A 21,963-nucleotide genomic window follows, 5' to 3' on the forward strand; every position below is an offset into this window, starting at 1 on the left:
TTTTCTTCTGTATCATGTTTACCTCCATATTTCCTTTGCGCAGAAGCTGATAGAATGATTAGATGAATCAATTGAATATAGGTGATGAATATTTATTTATTGCTAAACCACGTGGAAAAAACGTTACTGGTTCAAAATTCTAACACTAAGTATGGAAATCTCTTTTGTATTGCAATTTTTTTGAAGTCATATTAGTTTCTTCATGTTGATAATATGAAAGTTAATTCATATTAAACAACTGAAATTAAGCTTTCTAAATCTCCCGGTTGAACTATCATTAGCACTGCTTCCTGTGCTGGTCCTCCAGAAGATGTGCAAATGGCCTGTTAGCTTAGTTGGTTAGAGCGTGGTGCTAATAACGCCAAGGTCACAGGTTCGATCCCTGTACAGGCCAAGTTTAGTTCTTTGAAAAAAGATGAATTTTTCTTGTGTCTCATTTTGGACTGTTTATCTGCTTGGATCAAACGCTGCTTGAAGGATTGGATGAATACATTTGATATAATTATAGAATTAATTACTATTCTTAAAGCGCCTAGAATATCTATTAATGGTTCTAAGTTCTAACGCCAAGTAACTAAATCTCTTATTTATTGCAATTTATTGAGATCATTTTTGTTTAGTCTTGTTGATAATATATAAAGATACTATGAATGTAAACAGCTGAATATAAGCTTTCCAACTATCCCGGATTAACAATCAGTAGGACTTCATCATCTGCTTCATCTTCAGTAGTATGCTATATATTTAGTGACTCTATTAGTTTAGTCTGTTAGAGCATGAAGTTAAAAACGACAAGGACATACTTTCAATCAGTCTCCAAGCCAATACTTGATGCTCCTTTAATGTTGAAAATAGATGTATTTTCTACCGTATCATGTTTATCTCTATATTTCCTTTGAGGAGAAGCTGATAAAATGATTAGATGAATCAATTCAATATAGGTGATGAATATTTATTTATTGCTTAACCACATGGAAAAAACGTCAATGGTTCTAAGTTCTAACACTAAGTATGAAAATCTCTTTTGTATTGTAATTTTTTTTAAGTCATATTAGTTTCTTCATGTTGATAATATATAACAATAACTTCATGGTAAACTGCTGAAATTAAGCTTTCCAAATCTCCTGGGTTAACTATCATTTGCCCTTCTTCATTTGCTGGACCTCCAGGTAGTTGTGCAAAATGGCCTGTTAGCTCAGATGGTTAGTGCGTGGTGCTAATAACGCCAAGGTCACAGGTTCGATCCCTGTACAGGCCAAGTTTAATTGTTTGAAAAAAGATTAATTTTTCTAGTGTCTCATTTTGGACTGTTTATCTCCTTGAATCACACGCTGCTTGAAGGATTGGATGGAATCAATAGCATTTCATCATCTGCTAATTCTTCAAAAGTATTCTATATATTTAGTGAGCCTATTAGTTTAGTCTGTTAGAGCATGAAGTTAAAAACGCAAAGGGCATAATTTCAATCAGTCTCCAAGCCAAAACTTGATTTTCCTTTAATGTTGAAAATAGATGTATTTTCTTCTGTATCATGTTTACCTCTATATTTCCTTTGCGCAGAAGCTGATAGAATGATTAGATGAATCAATTGAATATAGGTGATGAATATTTATTTATTGCTAAACCACGTGGAAAAAACGTTAGTGGTTCAAAATTCTAACACTAAGAATGGAAATCTCTTTTGTATTGCAATTTTTTTGAAGTCATATTAGTTTCTTCATGTTGATAATATGAAAGTTAATTCATATTAAACAGCTGAAATTAAGCTTTCCAAATCTCACGGTTGAACTATCATTAGCAGTGCTTCCTGTGCTGGTCCTCCAGAAGATGTGCAAATTGGCCTTTTAGCTCAGTTGGTTAGAGCGTGGTGCTAATAACGCCAAGGTCACAGGTTCGATCCCTGTACAGGCCAAGTTTAATTCCTTGAAAAAAGATTAATTTTTCTTGTGTCTCATTTTGGACTGTTTATCTCCTTGGATCAAACGCTGCTTGAAGGACTGGATGAATACATTTGATATAATTATAGAATTAATTACTATTCTTAAAGCGCCTGGAATATCTATTAATGGTTCTAAGTTCTAACGCCAAGTAACTAAATCTCTTATTTATAGCAATTTATTGAGATCATTTTTGTTTAGTCTTGTTGATAATATATAAAGATACCATGAATGTAAACAGCTGAATATAAGCTTTCCAACTATCCCGGATTAACAATCAGTAGGACTTCATCATCTGCTTCATCTTCAATAGTATGCTATATATTTAGTGACTCTATTAGTTTAGTCTGTTAGAGCATGTAGTTAAAAACGACAAGGACATACTTTCAATCAGTCTCCAAGCCAATACTTGATGCTCCTTTAATGTTGAAAATAGATGTATTTTCTACTGTATCATGTTTATATCTATATTTCCTTTGAGGAGAAGCTAATAAAATGATTAGATGAATCAAATCAATATAGGTGATGAATATTTATTTATTGCTAAACCACGTGGAAAAAACATTACTGGTTCAAAATTCTAACACTAAGTATGGAAATCTCTTTTGTATTGCAATTTTTTTGAAGTCATATTAGTTTCTTCATGTTGATAATATATAACAATAACTTCATGGTAAACTGCTGAAATTAAGCTTTCCAAATCTCCTGGGTTAACTATCATTTGCCCGTCTTCATTTGCTGGACCTCCAGATCGTTGTGCCAAATGGCCTGTTAGCACAGATGGTTAGAGCGTGGTGCTAATAACGCAAAGGTCACAGGTTCGATTCCTGTACAGGCCAAGTTCAATTGTTTGAACAAAGATGAATTTTTCTTGTGTCTCATTTTGGACTGTTAATCTTCTTGAATCACACGCTGCTTGAAGGATTGGATGGAATCAGTAGCATTTCATCATCTGCTAATTCTTCAAAAGTATTCTATATATTTAGTGAGCCTATTAGTTTAGTCTGTTAGAGCATGAAGTTAAAAACGCAAAGGACATAATTTCAATCAGTCTCCAAGCCAATATTTGAAGCTCCTTTAATGTTGAAAATAGATGTATTTTCTCCCGTATCATGTTTACCTCCATATTTCCTTTGCGCAGAAGCTGATAGAATGATTAGATGAATCAATTGAATATAGGTGATGAATATTTATTTATTGCTAAACCACGTGGAAAAAACGTTAGTGGTTCAACATTCTAACACTAAGAATGGAAATCTCTTTTGTATTGCAATTTTTTTGAAGTCATATTAGTTTCTTCATGTTGATAATATGAAAGTTAATTCATATTAAACAGCTGAAATTAAGCTTTCCAAATCTCCCGGTTGAACTATCATTAGCACTGCTTCCTGTGCTGGTCCTCCAGAAGATGTGCAAATTGGCCTTTTAGCTCAGTTGGTTAGAGCGTGGTGCTAATAACGCCAAGGTCACAGGTTCGATCCCTGTACAGGCCAAGTTTAATTCTTTGAAAAAAGATTAATTTTTCTTGTGTCTCATTTTGGACTGTTTATCTCCTTGGATCAAACGCTGCTTGAAGGACTGGATGAATACATTTGATATAATTATAGAATTAATTACTATTCTTAAAGCGCCTGGAATATCTATTAATGGTTCTAAGTTCTAACGCCAAGGAACTAAATCTCTTATTTATAGCAATTTATTGAGATCATTTTTGTTTAGTCTTGTTGATAATATATAAAAATACTATGAATGTAAACAGCTGAATATAAGCTTTCCAACTATCCCGGATTAACAATCAGTAGGACTTCATCATCTGCTTCATCTTCAAAAGTATGCTATATATTTAGTGACTCTATTAGTTCAGTCTGTTAGAGCATGAAGTTAAAAACGCCAAGGACATACTTTCAATCAGTCTCCAAGCCAATACTTGATGCTCCTTTAATGTTGAAAATAGATGTATTTTCTACTGTATCATGTTTATCTCTATATTTCCTTTGAGGAGAAGCTGATAAAATGATTAGATGAATCAATTCAATATAGGTGATGAATATTTATTTATTGCTTAACCACATGGAAAAAATGTTAATGGTTCTAAGTTCTAACACTGAGTATGAAAATCTCTTTTGTATTGTAATTTTTTTTTAAGTCATATTAGTTTCTTCATGTTGATAATATATAACAATAACTTCATGGTAAACTGCTGAAATTAAGCTTTCTAAATCTCCTTGGTTAACTATCATTTGCCCTTCTTCATTTGCTGGACCTCCAGGTAGTTGTGCAAAATGGCCTGTTAGCTCAGATGATTAGAGCGTGGTGCTAATAACGCCAAGGTCACAGGTTCGATCCCTGTACAGGCCAAGTTTAATTGTTTGAACAAAGATGAATTTTTCTTGTGTCTCATTTTGGACTGTTTATCTCCTTGAATCACACGCTGCTTGAAGGATTGGATGGAATCAGTAGCATTTCATCATCTGCTAATTCTTCAAAAGTATTCTATATATTTAGTGAGCCTATTAGTTTAGTCTGTTAGAGCATGAAGTTAAAAACGCAAAGGACATATTTTCAATCAGTCTCCAAGCCAATACTTGATGCTCCTTTAATGTTGAAAATAGATGTATTTTCTTCAGTATCATGTTTACCTCCATATTTCCTTTGCGCAGAAGCTGATAGAATGATTAGATGAATCACTTGAATATAGGTTTTGAATATTTATTTATTGCTAAACCACGTGGAAAAAACATTACTGGTTCAAAATTCTAACACTAAGTATGGAAATCTCTTTGTATTGCAATTTTTTTGAAGTCATATTAGTTTCTTCATGTTGATAATATGAAAGTTAATTCATATTAAACAGCTGAAATTAAGCTTTCCAAATCTCCCGGTTGAACTATCATTAGCACTGCTTCCTGTGCTGGTCCTCCAGAAGATGTGCAAATTGGCCTGTTAGCTCAGTTGGTTAGAGCGTGGTGCTAATAACGCCAAGGTCACAGGTTCGATCCCTGTACAGGCCAAGTTTAACTCTTTGAAAAAAGATGAATATTTCTTGTGTCTCATTTTGGACTGTTTATCTCCTTGGATCAAACGCTGCTTGAAGGATTGGATGAATAAATTTGATATATTTATAGAATTAATTACTATTCTTAAAGCGCCTGGAATATCTATTAATGGTTCTAAGTTCTAACGCCAAGTAACTAAATCTTTTATTTATTGCAATTTATTGAGATCATTTTTGTTTAGTCTTGTTGATAATATATAAAGATACTATGAATGTAAACAGCTGAATATAAGCTTTCCAACTATCCCGGATTAACAATCAGTAGGACTTCATCATCTGCTTCATCTTCAATAGTATGCTATATATTTAGTGACTCTATTAGTTCAGTCTGTTAGAGCATGAAGTTAAAAACGCCAAGGACATACTTTCAATCAGTCTCCAAGCCAATACTTGATGCTCCTTTAATGTTGAAAATAGATGTATTTTCTACTGTATCATGTTTATCTCTATATTTCCTTTGAGGAGAAGCTGATAAAATGATTAGATGAATCAATTCAATATAGGTGATGAATATTTATTTATTGCTTAACCACATGGAAAAAATGTTAATGGTTCTAAGTTCTAACACTAAGTATGAAAATCTCTTTTGTATTGTAATTTTTTTTAAGTCATATTAGTTTCTTCATGTTGATAATATATAACAATAACTTCATGGTAAACTGCTGAAATTAAGCTTTCCAAATCTCCTGGGTTAACTATCATTTGCCCTTCTTCATTTGCTGGACCTCCAGGTAGTTGTACAAAATGGCCTGTTAGCTCAGATGGTTAGAGCGTGGTGCTAATAACGCCAAGGTCACAGGTTCGATTCCTGTACAGGCCAAGTTCAATTGTTTGAACAAAGATGAATTTTTCTTGTGTCTCATTTTGGACTGTTAATCTTCTTGAATCACACGCTGCTTGAAGGATTGGATGGAATCAGTAGCATTTCATCATCTGCTAATTCTTCAAAAGTATTCTATATATTTAGTGAGCCTATTAGTTTAGTCTGTTAGAGCATGAAGTTAAAAACGCAAAGGACATAATTTCAATCAGTCTCCAAGCCAATATTTGAAGCTCCTTTAATGTTGAAAATAGATGTATTTTCTCCCGTATCATGTTTACCTCCATATTTCCTTTGCGCAGAAGCTGATAGAATGATTAGATGAATCAATTGAATATAGGTGATGAATATTTATTTATTGCTAAACCACGTGGAAAAAACGTTACTGGTTCAAAATTCTAACACTAAGTATGGAAATCTCTTTTGTATTGCAATTTTTTTGAAGTCATATTAGTTTCTTCATGTTGATAATATGAAAGTTAATTCATATTAAACAGCTGAAATTAAGCTTTCCAAATCTCCCGGTTTTACTATCATTAGCTCTGCTTCCTGTGCTGGTCCTCCAGAAGATGTGCAAATTGGCCTTTTAGCTCAGTTGGTTAGAGCGTGGTGCTAATAACGCCAAGGTCACAGGTTCGATCCCTGTACAGGCCAAGTTTAATTCTTTGAAAAAAGATGAATTTTTCTTGTGTCTCATTTTGGACTGTTTATCTCCTTGGATGAAACGCTGCTTGAAGGATTGGATGAATACATTTGATATAATTATAGAATTAATTACTATTCTTAATGCGCCTGGAATATCTATTATTGGTTCTAAGTTCTAACGCCAAGTAACTAAATCTCTTATTTATTGCAATTTATTGAGATCATTTTTGTTTAGTCTTGTTGATAATATATAAAGATACTATGAATGTAAACAGCTGAATATAAGCTTTCCAACTATCCCGGATTAACAATCAGTAGGACTTCATCATCTGCTTCATCTTCAGTAGTATGCTATATATTTAGTGACTCTGTTAGTTTAGTCTGTTAGAGCATGAAGTTAAAAACGCCAAGGACATACTTTCAATCAGTCTCCAAGCCAATACTTGATGCTCCTTTAATGTTGAAAATAGATGTATTTTCTACTGTATCATGTTTATCTCTATATTTCCTTTGAGGAGAAGCTGATAAAATGATTAGATGAATCAATTCAATATAGGTGATGAATATTTATTTATTGCTTAACCACATGGAAAAAACGTTAATGGTTCTAAGTTCTAACACTAAGTATGAAAATCTCTTTTGTATTGTAATTTTTTTTAAGTCATATTAGTTTCTTCATGTTGATTACCTACTGGCGGTCGCCAGTAGGTATATATAGTTAGGATTTTTTCCCTATGGGATTTTTGAAAATTCTATGTCTAATAACTTTGGCGTTTGTGGACGGAATTGGCTGAAATTTTCTGGAAAATGGAACATTTTGTTTCTGAGCAGCCACTGGAAATTTGGGGGGAGTTGGTCCAGGGGGGGCCGAGAAAAAAGGGGGGTCCCAAAACGTGTTTTTAACATTGAGTTTTCCATAGGGCGGTTAGCCTCACTTTTAGCCCGAACGGCTGAATGGATTTGCACGAAACTTGGCAAAATATTAGGGACTGATAGCCCGATGTGCCTTTTGTAGGTCTCAATATATGTGCTCCAGTGGATTTTGAGAAATTAACGTTTAAAAAAAGATATATATCTGTAAGCGCGCTCTGGGCAGCGCTCCGGTCCGCGGACCTTAAGCGTACCGGAACTTCGCGTAGCTAAGCTGATTGGCTCTCCGGTGTCTGTCAACATTCTAAACAGTCCGGAGCGGCCGCCATCTTGTCTCTCGGTAGGATTGAGAGACAAGAGGAGGCCAAAACAAAGGGGGAAATAACTATAAGGGGGCATAGTAGATCCTCCCTGACCCCCTAGGTTTGATGTGGAGGCTTTAAAGGGGCCCCGCGAAGCAAAAAAAAATAATTTTTTTTTGTTTTTTTTCGTGGTTAGCGCCCGGTACGCGAACCGGGAAGCGTTCTGGGGAGCGTATCACAATGAAAAATGAATGATAGACTTTTCAAATGCTGTATGTTAATTGATTGTTGGTTTTGTTGATTATTTTTTTTTTTTTAAAGTTTTTTTTATTGTGTTTCATAATTTAATAAACTTTCTAACATTTCATTGTCAGAAATTTCATAATCATGGAATATAGATTGTAGTCTCTGAGGTTGTAAAATGTCCTCATTTGCAAGGAGGTTATCTACTGCTTGTACACATTGCAGTAGTTCTTGGTCCCAAGATTCATCCATAAATTCAATCTCATTTGGATCAATGATTTCTGTGTTGGACTCTGGAAGGACAATTTCAAATGAAATGTTTTGTTCACTTTCCATTTTTCCTGAAATTTGCATAAACAAAATATATATTAGTAGAGGTAGGGCACTGTTGGGATTAATTTTAGATAGGCAGTTTTTAACAGAGAATTTATCTTTGGGCAGTGTATAGTATCAGAGTGGAAGTAGGAATATAAAAAAGTGTATCTAAATTTATAAGTACTACAGAGGGATAGTATATAACTAACAGAAAAAGTTTGCCATATTAACTTAAAGTGCTCAATATACTTCAGTTTTAAAAATAACAACTTACCTTTAAAAAGAAGTTGAAGTTATTAATGAAAATTCTAATAGAAATGTACACCAGGAAGTAGTAGTCAAAATGGCTGTGTTTCCTTCTCTTCCTTTATATATATTCGGGTACATAACCAATCAAATGTCAGGTAAAAAAAGTAGAAAATGAAAGTAACATTTTAATTGGTTGTCAATTCCAACACTTCAGATGTGTTTTGTGAAGTAATTTACCTCACGGTATTTAGTGAGTTCTATAGGCTAAACGGCTAAATGGAATTCCAATCAAATTTGTGAAAATGGTAGGGATTGGTATGTAGTATTAGCTAATCTATATTTGGTGAAATTGTCTCCAGTGGCTTTTCTGTGAACTACTTTCCCACCTTTTTTGATGGTGCGCTTCCCAGGAAGCGACCCGGTACGCGAACCGGTGAGCGCCCTGGTACGCGAACCTTAAGCGTAACGGGAGTCCACCATTTTGTGTTTCGGTCGAATTATGATACAAGATGGAGGGCAAATAATGTTCAGAATAGGTAGAAGGGGGCATGGTAGACTTATCTTGACCCCCTAGGTTTTGTGAGGGTGGCTGAGGAGGCCCATATGTGCGAAAAAAAAACATTTTTTTTTAAAATTTCGCGAGGTTAGCTCCCGGTACGCGTACCGGGTAGCGCCCCAGGGAGCGTACTTTGTTGAAAATTAGTAAAAAAAGTTAGAGTAAAATAATAATTGTGAGTGATTAGATGTAGGGTAGCTCTGAGAAGAGCTTTTGGGTTTATGGTACATTTTGGTACTTATAAGTAGGTACCAATGCACATTTTTAAATTCAGAGTGAAAACTCTGTTGCCCTCATCTGAGAAGTGAACTCCATCTCCTCTGTAGATATCTTGCATGTAGTAACGCAAGTTATTGTTGTACAGGGAGCCCATTCCATGGTCTCTCATGTAAGCTGAAACAGATTTGTTTACATGCTTCCTCGACTTCTCAATTTGTGGACAAAATTGGTTTGACCACCTCCATTTCTGTCTTTGGCATATATTTGAATATACCAAGGCAGTCTGAGGAAAAAGTGCCATCAATTGCTCAAAGGTGTCCTTTAAAAGCATTTCTAGACCTACACCAGTCAAAGTGCCCAAGTCATTACCTCCACAGTGCACAATTAACAGGTCAGGTTTGGGCAAATGCATAAAGGTTTTCACCAATGGTATCAATTGGTGACATTTTAATCCTCTGTGGCCAAACCACTTAATTTCCACATCTTGTAAATTGAGGTTAGGTAAATTCCTGCTTTCAACGTACCTTTGAGCCCAGTGAATATAACTATGACCAACAATCCAGACAGAAAACATGGTGAGAGAAGGTTCTCCTGCAGTCAGATGAAGTGTGGCAATGAAATGGCAGTTGAAAAAATGTGAGTTTGAAATGAAAAAAACTGTGGAGTTTCTGTGTTCATGAAGTAGTAACAGTGATTGGTGGATTTTGATTGATGAAAACAGAAAGTTAGGGTGTAGAGATGTGTTCTTTGAAAGATGTATTTTGAGTGGTCAATAAAAAATCATTAAATGAAAGAAAGCACTGGATATGCAGGTGCACTGAGAGTTCAGAGTTCAATTGCAACATTGTTGTGTGAATTTGCAAACACCAGAGTTTCTCCAAGAGGTGGTTGCTATGGAAAATAGGCAGAAAGGGCAGAGGGGGAAGGGTTTTCATTTGAAAAAAAGTGAGGGAAGAGTTTTGATTGGGTGACATGAGAAATATGTGTGAAGAATTACACCATTTCTGTGCTTTTGATAGCTGCAGACTCTGGAGTGCATACCTTTTGCTCTGCTGAAGACAAATTGGTGTGTTTCTGAGACTGTTTTCAAACTCAAAGTATTTGCTAAGGTGAGAAAATATTTCTTTACTTTAGATAGAGAATAGTGTGCTTTAAGGAGAAAATTATGATTTATGTGGCGCAAATTGCTTGTAAATATGCTCTCACATGTGCATGGAAAATTTAGATTTTGAATGTTTTTGTTATATAGCCATGTTAAAAGTGACGCAACCATGCTGGAAAGCCAATCAAAAAATGATTTCATGTGTTTTAATGACATTTTAAGTCATTTTCTGATGTGCAGTGTTTAGAAATTATGATTTGAAAATCGTTTTTGTGGAAAAGGAATTGTTTTTAAATTCATGACAAGGATATAATGGTGTATGGTTATTTATAAGGCAATTGACTGTCCTTGATGTTATTTTTCTCATTTTAGTGTAAGACCTTTCTCTGTGGCGCAAATTGCTTGTAAATATGCTCTTACATGTGCATGAAAATTTTAATTATCAATGTTTGTGTTACATAGCCATGATAAAAGTGAACCAACCATGCAGGAAAGCCAAAAAAAAAACGCTTTCATGTGTTTCAATGACATTTTAAGTCATTTTCTCATGTGCAGTTTTTTGAAATTATGATCTGAAAATCGTTTTTGGGAAAAAGGAATTGTTTTTAAATTCATGAGAAGGACATAATGGTGTATGGTTCTTTATAAGGCAATTGACTGTCCCTGATGTTATTTTTCCCATTTTAATGTCAGACCTTTCTTTGTGGCGCAAATTGCTTGTAAATATGCTCCCACCTGTACATTGAAAATTTTGATTTTGAATGTTTATGTTACATAGCCATGTTAAAAGTGACCCTACCATGCAGGAAAGCCAATCAAAAAACGCTTTTATGTGTCTTAAGGACAATTTAAGTAATTTTCCCATGTGTAGTGTTTTGAAGTTATGATTTGAAAATCGTTTTTGAGGTAAAGGAATGTTGTTAAAATTTATGTTCGCCATATGCCCCCAAATTTCTTTTTCAGGGTTGCAGCAGGGTGTTCTTGAGACACCCCTGCACTTTTGGAATAAATTCCTAATTTGTGATGAGCAAATTGTTAATCGCAAATTGCACCTTCATTTATATGAGCCTCCTAGCCCATGGAAATGAATGGGTAATTTGCAATTAGCAATTTTCTCAAACAAATTTGGAATGGTAAAGAATCGCTATTTATTCCTTAAAATTCGCTTTTTTGGAAATGCAAAATAGTTATATGATACATATGGCGGTTGATGTCTAACAAGATAAGAAGCTTATGGATACATTTATGATGACTGGTGCAATGAAGTAGAAATCACTTACTTCATTGGTAGGCCTTTACAATAAATTATCTCCTCTGTATTCTTCATCAAGCATAACTTTAATCTGCAATCCTGAGTAGGCCTCACCTTAAACAAACCTCTGGATAGGCCACATCTTATTGTCATCCTGATTTAATCATTTATAATGCTAGGGACAGATTTATGATATGTGTATACCTCTTTTGTGCCACTTAGAAAACATTGTCCATGGGGAAATGACTTAAAATGTCATTAAGACACATGAATGTTTTTTTTTAAAACGTTTGCAATTTTTTTGGGTCACTTTCAACATGGCTATGTGTCTGAAACAGTCAAAATCTAAATTTGCAATGCACTGGTGGGAGCATATTTACAAGGAATGTGCTTCATGGGGAAAGGTCTTATAATGTAATATGGGAAAAATGACATTAGAGATACTGAAATGCCTTATAGAGAAGCATACACCATTATGTCCTTGTCATAAATTTGCAAACCATTACTTTTCCCCAAAAACGATTTTCAAATTATATTTAGAAAACAGTGCACATGTGGAAATTACTTAAAATGTCAATAATTCAAAATTTGTGATTCCTTAAATGCAATGTATCAAAAAAAAATATGTAAAAAATGATATTAAGGATTTGGAAACTACCACCAACTTCTAGTTTGTGGTAATTTGCGAATTCTTTTCAAAAAGCATTTTTTTTTTAAAAAAAAAAAAGGTCCCATATGACGCCCATACATGCCATTAGGGCATGTAGATGTAACATGTGCTCCCAAATTTCTTTTTCAGGGGTGCAGCAGGGTGTTCTTGAGATACCCCTGCACGCTTGAAAAAAATCCTATTTTGTGATGAGCTAATTGCTAATCACAACTTGCAACATTAATTCCTATGAGCCTCCTAGCCTATGGAAATGAATGGGTAATTTGCAATTAGCAATTTGCTCATTGCAAATTAGGAATAGTAAAGAATCGCTATTTATTCCTTAAAATTTGCTATTTATAATATGTAAAATATTTTGATGATACATATGGCAGTTCATCTGTAACAAGATAAGAAGCTTAGGGATAGATTTATGATGAGTGGCGCATCCCCAGGGATGTGACAGTCATCCTGCGCCACTGTTCCGCCACCCATGGTGTGCTGCATTTACAATGCGGCGCAGCATGGGGCAAAAAAGGCACAGATGCGTGACGCATCTGTGCTGTAAAGGTGGCACATTGCTGGAGTTGTATCGTAAGTGCGATGCAGCTCCAGCAAGGATCAGGGGTGCCCCATCTATACAATGCTGCGTCAAGACCTATGCCAGCTTCAAGCAGGCGCAGGGTTTTGAAGCAGCTTTCTCCTATCTGATTGTAAATGCGGCACACCATGGGTGGTAAAGCAGTGGTGCACATTAACTGGTGCATGCCTGGGGATGTGCCATTTAATATAAATCTGCACTTTAACATTTGAGTATGTGCAGGGGACACAGAGTCGTTGAGGCTTATCCAAGGTTAAGAACAGATGAGTCCTGTTCAGTGAAAAATTAGACATAGGCTTCACCTGCTCAGCATCGCTGGACATGGCTAAATAATAGCTGCAAAATGTTACTCTTGTTAAATAATTTTACTATTATAATCTGTGAGATTTGTCTCTTACTCTGCAACATCTCATTGTTGTTGTCTTTCTTTAAAGATAAAGACAACCTCAACATGAGCGACAATCTGCAATCAGTTGATTTTGACCTCATCATTGAACTTGTAATTGAAACATCAGTGGATGTTGATCCATTGGATGATTTAAATCCTGAGGATGAAGAAGAGCGTGATGAGGATGCAGATTTGTCCGAATTATATGATATAGGATGGGAAGCTGACCTGCTTGAGCCTTTGGAATTATAAACATTTATTTTTAAAATTTATAATCAATAAAAAGTAAAAAGGTAAACCGTTTAATTTAAAAATAAAGACACCTTCAAAAACAGGTTATGTGTAGTGTCTTCAATAAAATATTAAAATATGCTCATAAAATTAGATCAGATTCACATATAAAATAGCATAGGTAACATAAATATAAATCTCATTTCTTTTCTGCTATTTCTGTATTGTAAATTTGCAAGGACTAAAAAATCTTCTATTTAAAATGTCAAGTAGTGTGTTATGTTTTTGATCACTATTACTGATTTACTGTTTGATAATAATGTTTAATAACATTTTTATTATATTTTTCCTCAGATTCAACTATGCCTACAAAAATAAGAGAGATGAAGGCTGCAAAACGTCAAAGACAGCAGGATAAAAAAAAAATGCAGCAGTCCTCTAACAAAAAGATTTCTCAAGCGATGAAGAAAGCACCGGGTAAGAGCTCTAAATATTTCATAAGAAATATTTATAATAAAAAAAATATTAGTACAGAAAATGTTTCAATCCATAACAACACAAGTAAATCAAATGGAAAGAAAAGGACAAATGAAAATGTTACTGCTAGAGCAAGAGATAAATCTGTGCATGATAGTAGAAGGAAACAACAGTTTACGGAGATTCGTAAACGAATGTTCCGTAACAGGATAATTGGCAATTTGTTAAAAAATATTAAGAAAGGTCAACAGAAATTAGTTTTTTATAGGAGAAAAAAAAAAGTTGAGAAAGTTATTGATCAGGCTTTTGAAATTAAACGTAAGTTATTTATTTTGATAATCAATAGAATTAGGAAGCTAAACAAGGCAATTTTTGATTTCAAAAGAAATAGTAGATGGAAGAGAATAGTTAATCGTAGTAATTTTTGTGAAGTTTTTTCTGGAGAATGGATACATAGTTCAAGCTGTGAGGCATTTTTTAATGAAGAGAGTTATTTCCAGGATAATGATTTGGTGCATGCAGTTGACATCAGTGGTCGTGCTTATGAAGTGAAAGATGGTTGTCCAGTTGAAAAAGAAAAACTTGTGACAACAGAGGCAGAAGAGTTGTTAGGTAATGAGGTTTTAGGAAGACGTGGTAAGGGTCCTGTGTACACCTGGAAGTGTAGTAGTATTTGCAGTGTGCGACAGGATTCCATCAATTTGCTTTGTGATTTTGTACGGTCATTTAACAAGAAAAGTTTGAAGCAGAAAATAAGGTTGTTGCAAGAATTAGATCCTTGCAGAGTGAGAGAAGTGACAGGTTTGCATGGTCATTCACTGGCTTGTCTTTCCAGGAGAGTATGCCAGAGTGTTTTTCATCATTTCAGGATGCTAGCAGTGCATCATAACAAAGTGAGGAAGTTAGTTAGACTGTTGTATTATGCTAAGAGTCCAGCAATTATGCTGAAACAATTATGCGCTGCTCTTTTGCATGGTTCTGAAATAGATGTGAAGAATATATGTGAAGAAATTGAGTTTTGTTACTTTGGAAGTAAAGAGGAGAATGTTGAAATTGAGCAAGAAGTAGAGGGTCATTTGGAAGATAGTGTACAGGTTTCCAGTACAGATAATTTCCAGAGGGAAATTGCGACGTTTGACATGAAATCAAGTGAGAGGCCTAATTTCACTTGTGTGTGTTGTAGACGCACTTATTATAAGAATCAGACTAAGTTAGTGGATTTATATGCAAAAAGTGAAAGGGAAAATAATAGTGAATGGAAGGATTTTGCAACATACTTGATGGTAGAAAATTGTTTTGATTTGGGATTGGATCAACGTGTGTGTACTTATTGTTGTAACAAATTAAAACAAAACCAGATGCCTGCTAGAGCAGTTCATAATAATCTGGAATTGGTTGAGATTCCTTCTGAATTGAAGGATTTAAATACTTATGAATCTATTTTGATTCAAAGTATCCATCCCTTTCAGGCTATTGTAAGAATGGAGCCAAAGACAGGGAAATTGCCTCCATCAGATTTACAGAGAGGATTAAAGGGAAGAGTTGTTTATTTGCCTCTAGATTTGAAGAAAAACATTAACACAATTGGAGTAGAAAAAGTGGAAGAGGAACCTCTGGTTATCTTAGTTAATGGGGTTCCGACAAAGAATAAGAAAATATGGCAAGATTTAGTAGATGTTAGGAAAGTTAAAAAGGCAACATTGTATTTGAAAAAAAATAATAAATACTATAAGAATGTATATGTTGCAGAAGAGGAAGTAAGTGAGGAAGAGGATAGCGATTTGTGTGCTGGTCAAATTGAGAAAGTAGAACCCTCTACTAGTGAGGAAATATATGAACATTATAGTGTTCATCCTTTGCATTCAAAGGAAGTCATGGGGAATGCTATTGAGTTGTTTCAAATGAAACAAGCCAAAGGGAGTCCCATTAGTGTTTGGGAGGAAAGTTTGGAAGCTCGGTGTTTCCCACAGCTTTTTCCAACAGGTCAGGGAGGAAGATATGATGAGCGACCTCATCAAATTCCTGCTTCTGAATACCGGACTTTGCGATTGTATGCAGGAGATGCTAGGTTTCGACAATGCATTCCTTATTTGTTTCATCTCCTGTTTGAAAGCGATCTGTCTGGACTGTCATATGCAGTGAACCACATCTTGAAAAGTGGTATACACATGCAAAACATCTCGGCAAGTGATTTTATGGATAAAGTGAATGTCCAAGATAGTATTTTGGAATCTCACCTGATTAATCTCATGGCGTGTCAGCGTGGTACTAATGAGTACTGGTACCGTCGTCATGGTGATTTAAAATGTATGCTGAGGAACTTAGGTACTCCCACATGGTTCCTCACTCTGAGTTGTGCCGAGTATGGCTGGGAAGACTTACTTCAATTTCTACGAGAGGCAAATGCTAACGTAGAAAACATCGAATTCAAGACACCCGGAGAACTGTGCTCTTTGGATCCAGTCAATGTATGTAGGTACTTCAATCATAGATTTGAAGCTATGATGTCTTTCATCATGAATAAGAAGAATCCACCTCTTGGAGAGGTGTTGGATTTCTTCTGGAGAAAGGAGTACCAAGCAAGAGGAGCTCCTCATATACATATGTTGCTGTGGATCAAGGATGCACCTAAATTTGGAACGGATCCAGAAGACTCAGTGATGAGTTTCATCCAACAGTATTCTACGTGTGCTGTTCCAAACGCAAAGGAGAAGAAAAGCCTAAGAGAAAAAGTTCTGCGTTTCCAAAGCCATCGATGTGGAAAGTACTGCCGTCGTAAATTCCGAAACAAAGACAAGTTCTACACCAAATGTCGTTTCGGCTTCCCACGACCGGTGATTTCTAAAGGAAGAGTAAACAGTTTGATGTCTTCGCTGCGACATAATGTGATGAAGAAATCACCTAAAAACACTTACAATTTGAAGAGGAACGAAGAGTCCAAGTATATCAACGACTACAACCCGGTGATTTTGTCCATGTGGAATGCTAACATGGATATACAGTTTGTGGCTGATAACTGTATGGCTGTGGCTCGGTATGTGACGTCGTATATCACCAAAAAAGAGAAGACAGAATTGAAGGATATGTGGGAGGACATTTCCCATGAAAAGAGCCTCAGCAAGAAGTTGTACAGTTTCAGTCTGAAGATGTTGTCGCATCGAGAAATCGGAGCGTACGAATGTTCTGACCGGTTGTCTTCAGCAAGTCTCTATGCCAAGTCCAGGAGTATCGTTTGGGCGAGTCTTGGTCTTGCTGCAACGCGTAATCGAGTTCTCAAACCTGTGCGGGAAATTGAGTATTTGGCGGAAAAGGAGCCAAACAGTACCGACATTTTGAAGACAAACATGTTGGATACATATTATCCAAATCGAAGCAGTCACCTAGAGAATGTTTGTCTGTATGAGGTTCTGCAAAATTACATGTTCAAGAGGAACATCAAAGAAGATACTGAGAAAGGAGTGTATGCTGTAATAGGAAGTGAGGGATGTCTGGTCAAGCAAAGAAAATGCCACTTGATAAACCATCGAAAATTGAGTGGCGAATCTCCTGAAAAAAAGGAGTTTTTCTATTTAGCACTTTTGCAACTTTTCAAGCCTTGGCGTGCAGAAGAGGAACTGCTTGGAGATTTCCTCTGTTACGAAGACTCTTTCAATGCCGCCAAGGAGACCATAGAATGTCCTGCTTTTCCCAAATATGTAGAAATGTTGAATGCGGAAATTGAGCAGGAAGCAACGATTGCAGCCGAGATTGCCAGAGACAGTTCTCAGGACAGTCAGAGTTCTGCTTCATTGAGTCAGGATCCACTAGGAGGACCTCTTATTGAAAATGAAGCTGCCACTGCTATGAATGAGGTGGAAAGAGCCATGGCACATGCTCAAGAGGATGCGGTTAACTTAGAAGAGTTGGAAAGGCAACTCAACGTTGAGCAGAGGAAAATATATGACGAAGTTACCATGCAAATTGATCATGGATTAAGTCATGATAAGAAAGAATGCTCATGTACGTCGTTGAAGCCTGTCCGACTGTACGTGAGTGGAGAAGCGGGAACTGGAAAAAGTTTCCTCATTAAAGCAATTTCATGCTATTTGCAGGAAAGGACAGAGTCATCACTGTCTTGTGTTGTCACTGCTCCAACTGGACTGGCAGCACATAATATTAAAGGGATTACTTTACATCGTTTACTGATGCTGCCAGTGGAGCATGACAACAAATTAGAATATCACAAGCTATCTGGAGATGCTTGTTTTGAAGTTTCAAGAATCTTGAGGAAAATGAAACTTCTTATCATTGACGAAGTAAGCATGGTTTCCAATGTCATGCTTGCCTTTGTGCATTTGAGGATGCAAGAAGTTCTCAAAACAGAGTATGATGTGTTATTCGGTGGCAAACACATCATTGTTTTTGGAGATCTTCTGCAGCTGACACCAGTGAAAGGGCAACCTGTGTTCAAAATGCTCACGCATGAAGATACCAGGAAGTGCCTAGGCAGCATTGGCAACGTCAATATATGGTTAAACTTCAATTATGCTGAACTGCATGAAAATATGCGTCAGGCAAAGGATGAAGTTTACAAGACTATTCTACAAGATGTTAGAATTGGAAAAGTGACCGAGCATGGGAAAGAAGCTTTACATGCACGATTACTGTCAAATTTATATCCAGAACAAGATGTTGTGCCTGAGAATATTTTTCAGAAAATTACTGATAAGAAATCTGGAATATGTTTGATGCCAACTCTTGCAGAATGTGCAAAATTTAACAACAAAATGTTGCATTTAGAAAAGCAAGAGATTGTGAAAGTGGAAGCTATTGATAGAGTAGAGCATATGGGATCAACAATTATTTTGTCTGAGAATCTGAAAACAAAATTGGATTCATTAGAGAAGAGTATATCTAAAACTGCAGGTTTTGAAAAGACTCTGAATGTGTGCTTGAACTGCCGTATAATTTTAAGAAGGAATTTACATGTTGAAAGAGGTCTGGTAAATGGATCAATGGGTAATGTTGTTGATTTTGTGAAATACAGAAATAGAGATGGAATTGAATTTTTAAAAATTAAATTTGATGGCATTGAGGAAGTACAGCTAATTGCTCGTTGTTCTGCTAGATTTTTGCTTGTAAAAGACTTATATGTTCGCCGTAAGCAGTTCCCTGTTTGCTTGGCATATGCGGTGACAATTCATAAATCGCAAGGTTTAAGTGTAGACACTGCATTGGTGAATATTGGCAGTTCTGTGTTCAAGGAGGGTATGGCATATGTGGCATTGTCACGAGTTAGAACTTTATCGGGATTGTACTTGATTGACTGTGATGTCAGAAACATTTGTGCAGATCTAGATTGTGTTAAGGAATACAATAGGTTAAGAAGAGAGTATGCGCCACATTTGCCTCAGTTTCCTTTGTTTGAGAAACGTCTGGTAGGCCGGAAACGAAGAAATGAGAACAATACTGGGCAGGTTGTAGCAAAAAGAAAAAAAGTGAATGAACCTAAAATTACAAGCAGAAACAAAGAGGATTCTGTTGAAGATGTTGTTGGTTTTCAGTTTGAAAACAGTTCTGGTGTCAACTGCTATGCTAATGTAGTAATGAATGTTTTGTTTTCTCTAAAAAATGTAAAAGAAGAGATTGTGGTCAATTCTGATCAAAGATTTTGCAGTTTGTTAAATTCTGTGTTAGAGAAATGTACCACTGATAGAAGAAACATAGAAAGTGTGTCTGAAATTAGAAATCTGTTAGATAGATGTTCAGGCCAAACACAATTCTCTCAAAATATTCAGCAAGATTGTCAGGAGTTTTTAATGTATATGCTTCATGTATTACATGCTGAAGGTGTAGATGTAGATCAGCTGTTTGGGCTTTCTTATCAATGGCAGCATGACTGCGAGAACTGTATGGTATCAAGTACTACTAGTGTAGACTCAGAAAGATTTGTATATTTAACTTTGCCAGACAGTAAATCAGTCTCCTTTAATAAGCTAGTAAAAGCTGCTAATCACAACATGGAGTGTAGCCAATGTAAATCTGAAATGATGTCCACATTATTTATACGAACATATGGCCAGTACATCATTTTAATGTTCCAACGATGTAGGCCTGATGGAACAAAATTGACAACTTTAATAAAAAATTTTGTAGCTTCGCAGTTGTCAATATCAGGAAGGACTTTTGTAACTACAGCAATTATATATCATGACGGCCCTTCAATATCATCAGGACATTACACAGCTTATTTAAAGTCTAGAAATGGCTGGTCATTCTGTAATGATTCTGTTGTAATTTTCAAAAAAAAATTGCCGTATGACCTTAAAAACTCTTACCTGGTGTTTTTAAAACCAAAATTTTAGGAAAATAATCTCGGGATATGATCTGTGGAATTTCAAGAAGTTCTAATGGCTCCTACACAATTTGGCCTTGAGGATAAGTGTAGTTCAGAGACATAACTTCTAATCATAGGATTGGACATCATGGACATGTATGTGCAGTTTAAATGAGTTCAGAAAAACTGTTTCTTTTCATAAGCTAATTAAAGCAGCCAATCAAAACATGGAGTAGAGGGAATGTAAGTCTGCAATGCTGTCTACTGTTTTACATTACTTTGTGATTAAAAGTGATGTAGAGAATTAAATAATTGTAGTACTCATAGAGGTAGTGTAAGTCTGCTTCATATTAAGCAGTATCAGTGTCATACGAAATGTAGAACATGACTGAGCAAGAAGGGGAAGATATTACTATTCCAGGATTGTGAAAATGATCTTCAACATTTTAATTCTGAAAGTTGCGGGAATGCCAAATGATGGGATTGGTTAACAAGAAATCCAAGAGTTATACATGGCTCTGACAAAATTTGGCCTTGTGGAATCTTGTGGTAGAGAGCAAGAAGTCATTTATTGTATGTAACATGTTTTTAAAAACGATGGAGATTTTCTTTCAGAAACTGGTGGGCTGAAAGTAATAACAGCACAAAAGAGTATAAGCTATTCATAGGACATCCTTGGACGTCATGGAAAGTAAGTTAACTTTAAGGAGTTCTGATTTTTGATTTCTGATCTTGTATGGGTTTTTTAAACACAATCATTTTGATTGTGTTTTTTTTTCCCCGCTGTTACATGATGAATACCTTCAAGTCACTGTTTTTAGTGAATTTTGATACATTCTGAGAACAGCAAAAATAAACCATTTAACATGTATAATTAATTCTGTAATGTTTCCATTTATGATGTATATGTAGAACTGTGTAGAAGGCATGGAGAAGGTGAGGCTTCTGTAAGTGTCAAAGTTGTTGCATGCAGTGCTGCACTTCTGCGTATTCTTTGATATGCTAGACTACATCTGCACAATGAGATACCTAAGCAAAGGAAACAGAAGTGATGTGATTGTGAAATGAGCAAAATAAATTGCATGTATTTCAATTACATCACCTGTGTTTCCTATCATTACGAATCACATTGTGCAGATCAAGTTTAGGTCTGTCCAGGGAAACATAGGAGGTTTGGACTTTGTTGAAGATTGCAGTGGACATGACTCACTTCATTGGTAGACCTTCACATGTATTATGTCTTCTATTCTCTTCAACAACTTGAAATTTCATCTGCAACCCTGAGTAGGCCTCACCTGAAACAAAACTCTGGATAGTAGACATCTTATTGGCATCCTGAAGCAATTATTTTAAATTTTAGTGTCTTGCGACACTTTTCTGAGAGAACAGCAATGCAAAAGATGCACCATGTTTTAAGATAGGCCTCACTTCATCTGCATCAAGATAGTGTTACTTTAAAATGTATATCTTTAGGACTGTGTAGCTTCTGTAAGTGTCAAAGTTATTGAAAAACTGTTTGTCCTTCAATCTTTGCCCTTGTCTTTTGTAATTTTTCAATACATGTTTTTATATTTTTCAAATGTTTGTTCTCTCTTTCACAGATTGAAAGTATAAAAATAAAAAGTGAGGAATTTAACGACAATTATAAGGTAAGTATTTTGTACTCTTTTCGTTACATTTCTATCACATTGAACTACTATTAGTTCCACTGCTTCATTTCTTTAATCCTCAGTTTC

The 21,963-nt window shown here is 35.5% G+C and overlaps 6 non-coding genes across 6 annotated transcripts; all 6 read left to right on the forward strand.

Annotated features, from left to right (window-relative positions):
- The first annotated feature begins 320 nt into the window (after positions 1-320).
- On the forward strand, positions 321-394 carry TRNAI-AAU (transfer RNA isoleucine (anticodon AAU)). The gene has a single exon. It is a non-coding gene; the product is annotated as a tRNA-Ile (tRNA).
- Positions 395-1,838: 1,444 nt separating this feature from the next.
- On the forward strand, positions 1,839-1,912 carry TRNAI-AAU (transfer RNA isoleucine (anticodon AAU)). The gene has a single exon. It is a non-coding gene; the product is annotated as a tRNA-Ile (tRNA).
- Positions 1,913-3,356: 1,444 nt separating this feature from the next.
- Positions 3,357-3,430, forward strand: TRNAI-AAU (transfer RNA isoleucine (anticodon AAU)). Its single transcript has one exon. It is a non-coding gene; the product is annotated as a tRNA-Ile (tRNA).
- Positions 3,431-4,874: 1,444 nt separating this feature from the next.
- On the forward strand, positions 4,875-4,948 carry TRNAI-AAU (transfer RNA isoleucine (anticodon AAU)). The gene has a single exon. It is a non-coding gene; the product is annotated as a tRNA-Ile (tRNA).
- A 790-nt stretch (positions 4,949-5,738) lies between these two features.
- Positions 5,739-5,812, forward strand: TRNAI-AAU (transfer RNA isoleucine (anticodon AAU)). Its single transcript has one exon. It is a non-coding gene; the product is annotated as a tRNA-Ile (tRNA).
- Positions 5,813-6,392: 580 nt separating this feature from the next.
- TRNAI-AAU (transfer RNA isoleucine (anticodon AAU)) lies at positions 6,393-6,466 on the forward strand. The gene has a single exon. It is a non-coding gene; the product is annotated as a tRNA-Ile (tRNA).
- Positions 6,467-21,963: the final 15,497 nt, after the last annotated feature.

This window comes from Lissotriton helveticus, chromosome 4_1 (genome assembly GCF_964261635.1).
Source record: "Lissotriton helveticus chromosome 4_1, aLisHel1.1, whole genome shotgun sequence".
NCBI classification, from domain to species: domain Eukaryota; kingdom Metazoa; phylum Chordata; class Amphibia; order Caudata; family Salamandridae; genus Lissotriton; species Lissotriton helveticus.